Below are 11360 nucleotides of genomic sequence, written 5' to 3'. Positions count from 1 at the left end.
CCCTGCTTCTGCCACCCACTAGGGAATGGCAAGACAATGCTCTAGTGAGAATCTCTCAGGCCATTGCATTGGCTACTAAGGTGACAAACTGCTGGGTTTGTTCTCCAAAGCCTTGCTCTGTCCACGATCAGGGGGATCCCCTTGTCCATCCTGTTTATAATTTTTCAGGTATTCCTCCTTGCCAACTCCATAACCCCAGTCACATCCCTCGCGTGGTCTATAGGGTGTGTATAGCCTGCTTCTCTTTTGAGACTCAAAAACCCCCTGGTTTATCCATTCCCATTGAAACTAATGATGAAGAGACTCTGGTTATAACAAAGGTGCCAGAGGGAAAAGAACTCTCTATCTGTAGTAATAAAACCATCATTTTTCCTTTAGCCATGGATGAAGATGAGTCTTCCCATGACCTAACCTGGCTATAAAGTATGGCCTTATCTATTGGTGGTACTAATCATGCAATGGGCTGTGCCTCCAAGGGATATGTTTTTGTGTGCAGTCATAAGGGGATTCCTTGGGCATATAATTGCCTTCCTAATAAAATGGATTCCAGATAGTGCCTTCTAGTTTCCCTAATAGCACCTCTTATCTTACATCCTGTTAATGAAACCAAACATTGGACCAGTTCCTTAAAACTATTCTCCAGGGTGCGTCGAGACCTCCCAGGAGGCATCCCCAATGGGGACACCTACTTTTTTGGTTACACATTGCTTCCTTGGGTGGGGGGTGGGTAGCTGCACACCAACATGTATTGAGAAATCTTTCCTGTGCACTGGTGATTATTGCTAATGAAACCGCCCATGCTCTAGCAAATCTACAAACCTCTCTTGACTCTCTCACCCATGTAGTTTTAGATAATAGAATCGCCTTAGACTATTTACTGGCTGAACAAGGAGGGGTATGTACGGTGGCCAATACTTCATGTTGTGCCTATGTTAATACCTTCTCACAGGCGGAAACAAGTATAAATAAAATCAGGGAATAAGCTGCCTGGCTACAGCAAACCTTAGATCATCATACTCCATTCTTCTCTGGGATAAGCAACTGGTTTACTAACTTATTTTCCTGGATTCCCTCAGGTATCCGCTCAGTACTGGAGGGCCTCTTAAAGGCTGGACTAGCTCTGCTTTTATTACTAATTCTAACATATGCTGCTGTACGGCTCTAATGTGTATTACCAGATGTACTTCCTCATTGTCAAAAGGGGGCACTAAGCAGCTCCCATTAAGGTGCCCAAGACACTTTCCAAAGGGTACCCGAGGATACTTTAGGAAACAGGTAAAATGTTTTCACTCTATGACTCTCCTATGACACCCCTAGCCAGCAGGAAGTAGCCAGACAGACTCCAACAGTCCTATTTCCAAAACTGTCATATAATTATGATAAGAGAATCTGACAGTGGGGAATTGTAACTGCTAATCACGTATTGCTGATCAATAACCTATAATATAACCAGGTTATTGCACAAAGGCCACAGGGACATGTTTTAACATGTTTCAGCAGGCTCTCAAATCTGACATGAAACTTTGCTGACATTGGAATGAGTTATTTTTCAGGAACCAAAAAGGGATGAGGAGACCACCTGAGACTAAAACCCATTGTTAAGGAAGGAAGTAATGTCGGACACTGCGGGCAGAACAGAAGATGAGAAGTCTGGAGAATGGATGCCAGAAATAGCCTGACACTCTCCCTATTCTTCCCTCCTTCCCATATAACTGCCTTGAGATTTTGTGCTTGCTTAAAATTGTCTTTGGGACATGAGTCCACCATCTCCCAGTTTTGCTAGCTAATCGAATAAACCCCTTTCTCGACTACCAACTCATCTTGCAATTGATTGGCATCAGGTTGCAGTGAGCCAAACGAGCCCTTGCTCAGTTATAAGAGGAGTGATGCACAACCTAAACTCCCTCATCCCATCCATGGTCAGAGGCTTGGCAGCATGCTGTGGAAAAGTTTTGTTCAATTTCAAACTATGGCCCTTCATGATTTTTAAAAATTGACTTAAACTCATTTTCTAGTAGAAACTGAGCAAGGAGAGACTCTTCTGTGTAGCTGAGTAAGAGAAACTTGGCCTTGCCAAAGGATAGGATGTCCCAAGAAAGCGAGGGGGCAGTTCCTGTGCCACATAGAATCACGATTGCTATTTGCTGCTGTGTCTGCACCTCTTTGTTCTCACATTACTTAAAGCTGGACAGGCCTCAAGAAATCACATGATCCAGTGTCCTGCTTACACCCTATTTTATTAAAGAGGTGACTAAGGTCACGAGGAGGTATAGTTGAGAGTCAGATCTGACTTTAATTCAGTTTCCATGTCATCTTGGGCAAGTAATTTATATTCTGGACTTCAGTTTCCTCATGTAGGAAATGACAAAAACAATTCCTACCTCACAGAATTGTGAGGATTAGTGAGAATGCAGGAAATCATCTAGTTTGGTAACTCTTTCATTTGTTATCTGGTGACAGAACTGGGAGTGGCTCCCTGGTCATCTTTCTTAACTGATGCTCACTGTGGCCAGGCTCCTGAACCCTGGGCTCTACAGAGAGCATTGCCAGGAAACCCTGCCCAAAGGTACTTTATGTCTGTATTTGCGAGTTGAAGCCATTTTTCATTCCCCACAGATGTCTCAAACAGGTTGTTCCAGGGCTTTCTGAGCCCAGTTTTGTTGTTCCTTTCTCTCTATACTCTTTTCCAAAGGTAAAAAATTGCTCAGCAAATTATGTGCTAAGTGCCTGGCATGCTGTACAATGTAGGAGACACAAGTATATATGGAACTCACTCTAATTCTATAGACCTCACACACCAACAGGAAAGACTAAATGGCACCATCTCTTGTACCATCTTCTTAGCCCTGCTACCAGTTCTGAAATAGCATCCTCCTTTCCTGGGAAACTGCCCCACACAAACACATACTCCAATTATGTGGTTCCAGTGGGTGCCCCCCTGTTCTTACATGACCCACATCTCCCTTACCACAGCTGACTGTCTCAGTGGTCATGGGCCCTGCCCCTTGTGCCTTTTGTTGTTGGCTTAAGGTCAGGTACCTAAGGACTAGCCTGATTTTGTTTCCCAGCATTGAGGGAAAAGGAAAAATTTATTCCTTGCTCCTGATGAGTCCTTGAGGAATTTTTCATTCCACTGTCCATGAGGGAAAAATGGAGCAGACCTGATATATATTGGTGAATTTAGCAAAAGAAATAGAACATGGTGATTTGGCTGTCTATACTTTTCTTCTTTTGTGTCTGCATTTCCACCAAGAAGGAATGCTATAACCCCACAGGGGCCCCGTGGGTATAACCTGTAGTTGTCCCAAACTTCCTTTGACTGGGTAATTAGTCAGGGTAGGCTAACTGCTGTAACAAACAATCCAAATCTCTTTGGCTTTTTAAGTAAATTTTAATTTTTTTTATCAAGGTCCAGTGGAGGTTGGTGACGGAGATGATGATAAGATATCCTCCATATGTCATTCAAAGACCTAAGCTACTTCCATACTGTGGATAGGTCATAATCTCAAATATTTTCCTCTTTTATAGGAAGAAGATTGCACAGGGGGTTGTTATAAACCAGGCTTGATTATGGCACACATCACTTCTTCCCATATTCCATTAGCTGGAACTCAGAACCTGGCTCCACCTAATCATATGGGAAGCTGGGCAATAAAGTCCAGCTGTGTGACCAAGAGAAAAACGGAATGGGGTTTGATGAACACATAGTCTATGCCAATGTAAGTTTGTCTTATTTGGGGTATTGCAAAGTATTAGAAATCCATTTAGCTACAACTCTAAAGCCTATTCTTTTGTCATCTGAGTCCTATGTCTATTAATTGGTTTCAAATTCAGATGGTAAGATACAGGGGTTATTTTTTGAGTACCCTAAACACTAATGGACAGGATTGTTCAGGTTAGAGTTTGGGTTAGAGAGTCTTTTCTTTGGGGTAAAATCTGAGCCTACAAGATATTGGAAAGCATGTTCCCCACCATGTGGAGGAACCTAGTACACAGAGAGAATTAAGCTTCCAGGCACGAAGAAGCAGAGACAAAAGTTGTAATAGGAAAACGTTCTGCTGGTAATTCCTGGATTCAGTAATCCCCAAGGCTTACATGAAATACCTCAGTGTCCTTCCACCAACTTCTCCTTTGTACTTAAGCTAGATATATTTAGGTCACTTGCAACCATAGGATTCCTAAGAAGAAAGATTAGAGTGTTAAAAATAGCTAAGATTAGATTGACAATACCAAATGTTGGAAAAGATTTGGAGCAAGTGGAATATTTGTATACCGCTTGTGGGGGTGTAAATTGACACAACCACTTGAAGAACTGGTAACGTCTCCCAAAACTGAACCCTATGACCCAGCAATTCTAACCCTAAGTATATACCCAACAGAAATGTATAAATACATTCATCAAAAGATATATACAACAATGTTATTCTTAATATTACCAAATTGGAAATAATCCAAATATCAATAATAGTATAATAGATCAATAAGTGTCCATTGACAGATGAATGGATAAAGAAACTGTAGTGTGTGTGTATATATATTCCATTATACATACATATTCCTTTATTTATATATGTATATATATTCATATATATGTATGTGTGTGTATATATATACACACACACATATATTCAGTCTTAAAAAAGAAGGAGATCCTGCCATTTGTGACAACGTGAATAAAGCTGGAGAACATTATGCTAAGTGAAATAAGCCAGACATAGAAAGAAAAATACTGCATGATCTCACTTATATGTGGAATCTCAAAAGTTGAACACATAGAAGTAGAGAGTAGAATGGTGGTTACCAGGGGTGGGGAGGTGGGGAAATGGGGAGATGTTGGTCAGGCATACAAAGTTTCAGTTACATAGTATGAATAAGTCTAGAGATCTAATGTACAGTATGGGGACTACAGTTAATAATACTCCATTGTATGCTGGAAATGTGCTAAGAGAGTAGATATCAGGTGTTCTCACCACACACACACACACAAAAGTTAACTATGTGAGGAGATGGATATGTGAATTAGCTTGAATGTAGTAATCACTTCACTATGTATATCAAAACATCATGTTGTACATCTTAAAAATATACAATTTTTATTTAAAAACTTTAAGAAGTTAAAAGTTGTATAAAGAGAAATAAATAGTTTTTGAAGGAATAAAGATGTGAAATTCACCCTCCCCCCAAAAAAGTTGTGGCATATTCATAAAATAATCTATGAAAATGAATAAACTATTACTACGTACTACAACATGGATGAGGATGAACTCCACAAACATAATGCTGAGTGAATGAAGGCAGACACAGAAAAGGAAATACTGTGTAATGCCATTTACATGAAGTTCAAAAACATGCTAAACTAATCTATGCTGTTAGGACAATGCCTTGTAGCGGGCACTCTGCTGAGCCACTCACATTTCCCTGTGGGAGTAAAACGCTTATTCCTCAGAGCTGGCAGAGCTGTTGGCTGACTGCTCTCAGCTGTCAGCCCTCTCCAGGAGTTAATCACTCTTGACTACAGAGAGCCCTTTTTCTTAAGGTAATGCTCTTTTCCTTATGTTAGTCCACATCCAATGATGTTTTATGTGCGAGTTTTAAGGCCCAGTCCCCTTGCCCCAATTTGGGACAACTCTGCAGGGCCATCTTGACGTCAAAGTACTTTGTGGGGTCAGCTGAGGCGTCTGTTATGACTGCATTGCAGCCCACTTGCTCCCTCTATCTAATTCTGTTCCTCTCACTCCCCCATAAGTGTTGTTCTAAAAATCACTTCCTAATAAACTTTCTGTGAGAACTCACCATCACAGAGTCTATTTTCCAGGAAACTCCCTGCAACATGGTTACTATCTTGGGACATGGTGAGTGGGAAGTGGAACAAGGCAGGGGCTTCTGGGCTGTTGGAAATGTTCCATTTCGGGATCTGCTTACTGGTTACATAAGTACATCCATGTTGTAAAAAAATTATTCAAGTCTTCATGTATGTTTGTGTACCTTTCTACGTGTATGTTTCACTTCAATAAAAAGTCAGGAAAAATTGGATCCAAGAGGAAGAAGGGAGCCTAAAACAAGATTATAATCCCAAATTTACTATATAGAAATGAAGACACTGAGAGGATTAAGGTCATCCAGCTAAGTACAGTCTATTGTCATTTGTAGCGGTTATGTTCTATAAAGTCACCGCAAACACTGCATTAGTGAATAGTGAGCCACTGCTACTAGGGGAAATACAGGGTTAGGGTCCTGTGAGCCTCTGGTCATAACATTTTCGTCAACTGATCAATACAAAACCTTGTTTTCTGTGTGCTTCTGTTTAAAGACACCTTATTTAACATATACTATTGATTCATTAACATCAAACTCATGGCTAACAATTCTAACTCATGCCTGAAGGAAGTTTATCTACCACATGTATTTTCACCATAAGGCACATCACAGCGTTCTTGCATCTAGGAACACTAGACAGCCCTTCAGCACTACACTTGGGGGCCACCTTAAACAGTGCAATTCACCAATAAAAAGCACAAAAATGCAAAAAAACATGGTACTAAATAGACCATGAAAAGGACACTTTTTTACAGTACGAGAACTGAAGCAAGAAGGCAGAGTGGTAATGTATGTGTTGAGCAACTCAAATCTTTTGCTGCTCTATGCATGTCTATGAATGACAATGAAAGTGCCACAAGTATTTATTTTAGAGTTACAAACAAATTTTAGTGAATAAACAAATTTGCAAATACAGAATCTGCGAAAAATAACAATCAACTGTAATTGCAGAGTTGGGATTCAAATCCAGAGACAGATACCATAAAAGACACCCATAAATGTTTCTAATGTGATTTTTTTTTACCTTTAGAAAAGATTTAAAAGAAAAAACTCCACATAAAAACATCAACACAATAAAGATTTCATTTACCCATTTTCTATAATATAGAGATTTTAAGATAAAAGATCTTTCAATTTTAAGGAATTCTTAATCCCCTTAAAACTATCCTTTTGAGAGGAAGATTGCTGTGTGTCATATATTAGTTTTTTATTGCTGCTCCAACAAATTACCACAAACTCAAAACAACATGCATTTATCTTATAGTTCCATAGGTCAGAAGTTTGACACAAGTCTCACTAGGCTAAAATTAAGGTGGAAGAAGGGCCTAATCCCTCTGGAGGCTCCAGGGTACAATCTGTTTCCAGCTTCTAGAGGCCACCCACATTCCTTGGCTTGTAGCCTTCTTCCTCAATCTTCAAAGTCAGCAATGCCTCATCTCTATGACTATTCTTCCAAAGTCACATCTTCCTCTGACCATAACTGGGAAAATTTCTCCCACTTTAAGGACCCATGTGATTAGATTTGGCCTATCCATATAATCCATGATAATCTCCCCGATTCAAAGCTCTTAATTTAATCACATATGTAAAATCCCTTTTGTTATATAAGGTAACATTCACAAATTCCAGGGGTTAGGATGTAGATATCTTTGGGGGGCCATTACTCTACCTACCACATGCTACTTTATAAAAGAAACTAATTTAACACATCTTGTAAAGAACTAAAGCCAAATAACTTGCACCTAGGAGGTACTTTTTTCTTTGCATGTATAATACAGTGTCATGTTGCTCCTTGAAGCTTACTGGTTTTCATGGTAATTGAGTCTTGGAAACTATATAAAGGTAAACTTCTCCTCTTTGACAAAGTTTTATTAAAGCATTTACTAAAGTGAATTAGAACATGAAAATTTACTTTACCAGGCACAATTTGCAATGACTAACAGCCATTACCTATTTATAACTGAGAGTAACCAAATTCTGGCTGCTGTTGTTCCATGCAGGTAAACCACATTAGTAAACAGACACTCTTATATTTTGGGGAGTTGTCTTAGGCAATTTTGCTGCAGTAAAGCTGTCTAACAAGCAACCTCAAAATCTCATTCACAGATCTACAGAATGACTTTTGCAGGACTCAGCTGGTATCTGCTAGGCTTGGTTGTGGGTTGAGTTTGGTTGGGTTGGGTTCATGTCTAATCTACATGTCTCCTCATTCTGCAACGTTCCCAGGACACGTTCCTCAAATGGTGGATGCAAGAAACATAAGAGGCCAAGCCCAATTATGCAAGCATATTTACATCTTTTGGTAAAATTTGGCAAACCTTACGTCTTCTCATGCACCATTGACCAAAACAAGTGACATGGGACACCCAAAATCAGAGAGCAGAGAAGTACTTACCACCACCAAGGAAGTCATGATTAGGACAGGGAAGGAAGAAAGAACTGTGAGTCTATAATACAGTCTACTACAAGGGAACAGAGAATACAACAGAGTTCCTGGAGAGGCAGGGAAAAGGTGAATGGTAAGAGCCCAGTCTCACTCCGTCTTGGGTCTTTAAACAGGTAGTATGCCTAGACTGATTTATGGTTTGGATGATTGTAATGACTGACAGCAGCACCAATAAATTACTCACATTGGGCAATTATGCAATAAAAACAGATGACAATTCAGACTTTAAAAGCCAGTGACAACTTTTGTTCATACCACAAATCTAGTTTGAATAAATCAAGTGATTTTCAAAAAAGCACTTGAAAATGTGAGTGTTGTTAGGCTTCCATCTAGTGGCCACCAAGAGCCACTATTCAAGCTAGATGATGAATAAAGCATGTTAAAAGCAAAGCACAAACAAAAACAAAAAAACAAACAACTAGAACAGCTGTGGCCTGAAAGTCAAATTCAACCTATATTAAGGACAGAGTATTTGTAGGCCAGGAATTTGTTTCTTAAGGGTTTCTTTCCTTTATAGTATACCTAGAACAGAGCCTCACACAGAAATTAATGGGTATTTGTTGATGGATTCAAATAGCCAGGTTCCTTTTCCCTTAAGGAACATAAAACCCCTTTTTGTGAATGCTTTCTTCATCTAATTATGCTCCTGGGTGATAGATAAGAAGCCATCATCAACATGCAGATTTGCTTCCTTCAATATTGCCCAATCATGAAAGTAATAACTTTTCATGACAAATGAGCTGCGTAGTCATTACTCTGAATTTCATCTCCATTGCACAGCCTGCTCTTTGGCTGACACATTGTTTTTTTTTTTTTCTTTAAATAATAGCCTTATTAAGATATAATCACATACCATATAATTCCAAAAAAAGTGTACAATTCAATGTTTTTTAGAGCTATATTCACAGAGTAGTGTAACCATCACGACTATGTAATTTCAAAACATTTTCATTATCCTCAAAAGAAGCCATGTACCTATTTGTACCCATTAGCAGTCACTCCCCATTCTCCTTTCCTCTGGCCCCTGGCAAATACTAATCTACTTTCTTTCTCTATGGATTTGTCCATTCTGGACATTTCATGTAAGTGGAACCATACTATACACAGCCTTTTGTAACAGGCTTCTTTCATCTCAGTATAATGCTTTCAAGGTTGATCCTTGTTGTAGTATGTATCAGTATTTTACTCCATTTTATTGCTGAATAATATTCCATTGTATGGATATACCACATTTTGTTTATCCATTCATTAGTTGATCGACATTTGAGTTGTTTCCCGTTTTTGTTTATTATGAATAATGTTGGTGTGAACATTTGTGTACAATATTTTGGGGGGACATATGTTTTCAATTCTCTTGGGATATAAACATAGGAGGGGAATTGATGAGTCATATGGTAACTCTATGTTTAACATTTTCAGGGAGTGCCAGACTGTTTTCCAGTCTCACACCATTTTACAATCCTACAGGCAAAGTAGAAGAGTTCCAATTTCTTCACATCCTAATCAACACTTGTTATTGTCTGTCTTTTTTATTTTTGCCATGCTGGTGTGAGTGAAGTGGTTTCTCATTGTGGTTTTGATTGCGTATTCCTGCTAGCTAATGATGTTGAGCATCCTTTAGTGTGCTTATTGGCCATTTGCATGTCTTCTTTGGAGACATGTCTATCCAAATCCTTTGCTCATTTTTTTTTTTTGGTGAGGAAGAGTGGCTCTGAGCTAACACCTGTTGCTGATCTTCCTCTTTTTGCTTGAGGAAGAGTGGCCCTGAGCTACCATCTGTGCCCATCTTCCTCTATTTGTATGTGGGTTGCTGCAACAGCATGGCTTGATGAGCGGTTTAGGTCTGTGCCCGGGATCCGAACCCACAAATTCCGGGCCACCAAAGCAGAACATGCTGAACTTAACCATTATACCACCGGGCCAGCCCCCCTTTACTCATGTTTTAATTGGGTTCTTTGATTTTTATTGTTTAGTTATAAGAGTTCTTTATATACTTTGCATACAAGTCCCTTATGTGTTATATAATTTGCAAATATTTTCTCCCATTCCATGCATTGTCTTTTCCTTTTCCTTTAAAATACAAACAATTTTAACTTTCTTGTAGTCCAATTTATCTTTTTCTTTAGTTGCATGTGCTTTTGGTATCATACGTAAGAAACTAGTGCCTAATCCAAGGTTATGAAGATTTACAACTATGTTTTTTCTCCTAAAAGTTTTATCTCTTACATTTAAGTCTATGATCCATTTATGAGTTAATTTTTTTGTATGTGGTGTGAGGTGGGAGTCCAAATCCATTCTTTTGAATGTGGCTATCTGGTTATCCCAGCATCATTTGTTGAAAAGACTGTTCTTTACCCATTGAATGGTCTTGACAACCTTGTCAAAACTCAATTGACCATAAATGTGTAGGTTTATTTCTGGATCCTCAATTCTATTCCATTGATTTGCATTTCTATCCTTAGGCCAGTACCACATAGTCTTTATTAAAGTAGCTTTGTAGTAAGTTTTGAAATCAGAAAGTGTGAGTCTTCCAACTTTTTCCTTTTTCATTTCCATATGAATTTTAGGTTCAGTTTATCAATTTCTGCAAAAAAAAAAAAAAACCCGAACAAGCTGGAATTTTTATAGAGATGCATTGAATCTGTAGATGGATTTGCGAGTACTGCCACCTTAACAATATTAAATCTTCTGATCCACGAATATGGAATGTCTTTACATTTATTTAGGTCTTCTTTACTTTCTTTAAACAGTGTTTTATAGTTTTATGTGGACAATATTGCACTTTTGTCAAGTTTATTCCTAAGTATTTTATTCTTTTTGATGCTATTGTGAATGGAATTGTTTTCATAATTTCATTTTCTTATTGTTCGTTGCTGGTACTTAATAACACAAGTGACTTTTTTGCATTGATTTTGTATCCTGAAACTTTGCTGACCTTGTTTATTAATTTCTATAATTTTTTTGTGGCATCCTTAGGGTTTTCTATATACAAGATTATACCATCTACAAATAAAGATAGTTTTACTTCTTCCTTTCCTATTTGAATGCCTTTTATTTATTTTTCTTGCCTAGTGTACCTGGCTAGAACCTCCAGTAC

This window comes from Ceratotherium simum, chromosome X (assembly GCF_057802395.1).
Source record: "Ceratotherium simum simum isolate JZ-2026a chromosome X, ASM5780239v1, whole genome shotgun sequence".
NCBI lineage: Eukaryota > Metazoa > Chordata > Mammalia > Perissodactyla > Rhinocerotidae > Ceratotherium > Ceratotherium simum.
This window is presented reverse-complemented; position numbering follows the sequence as displayed.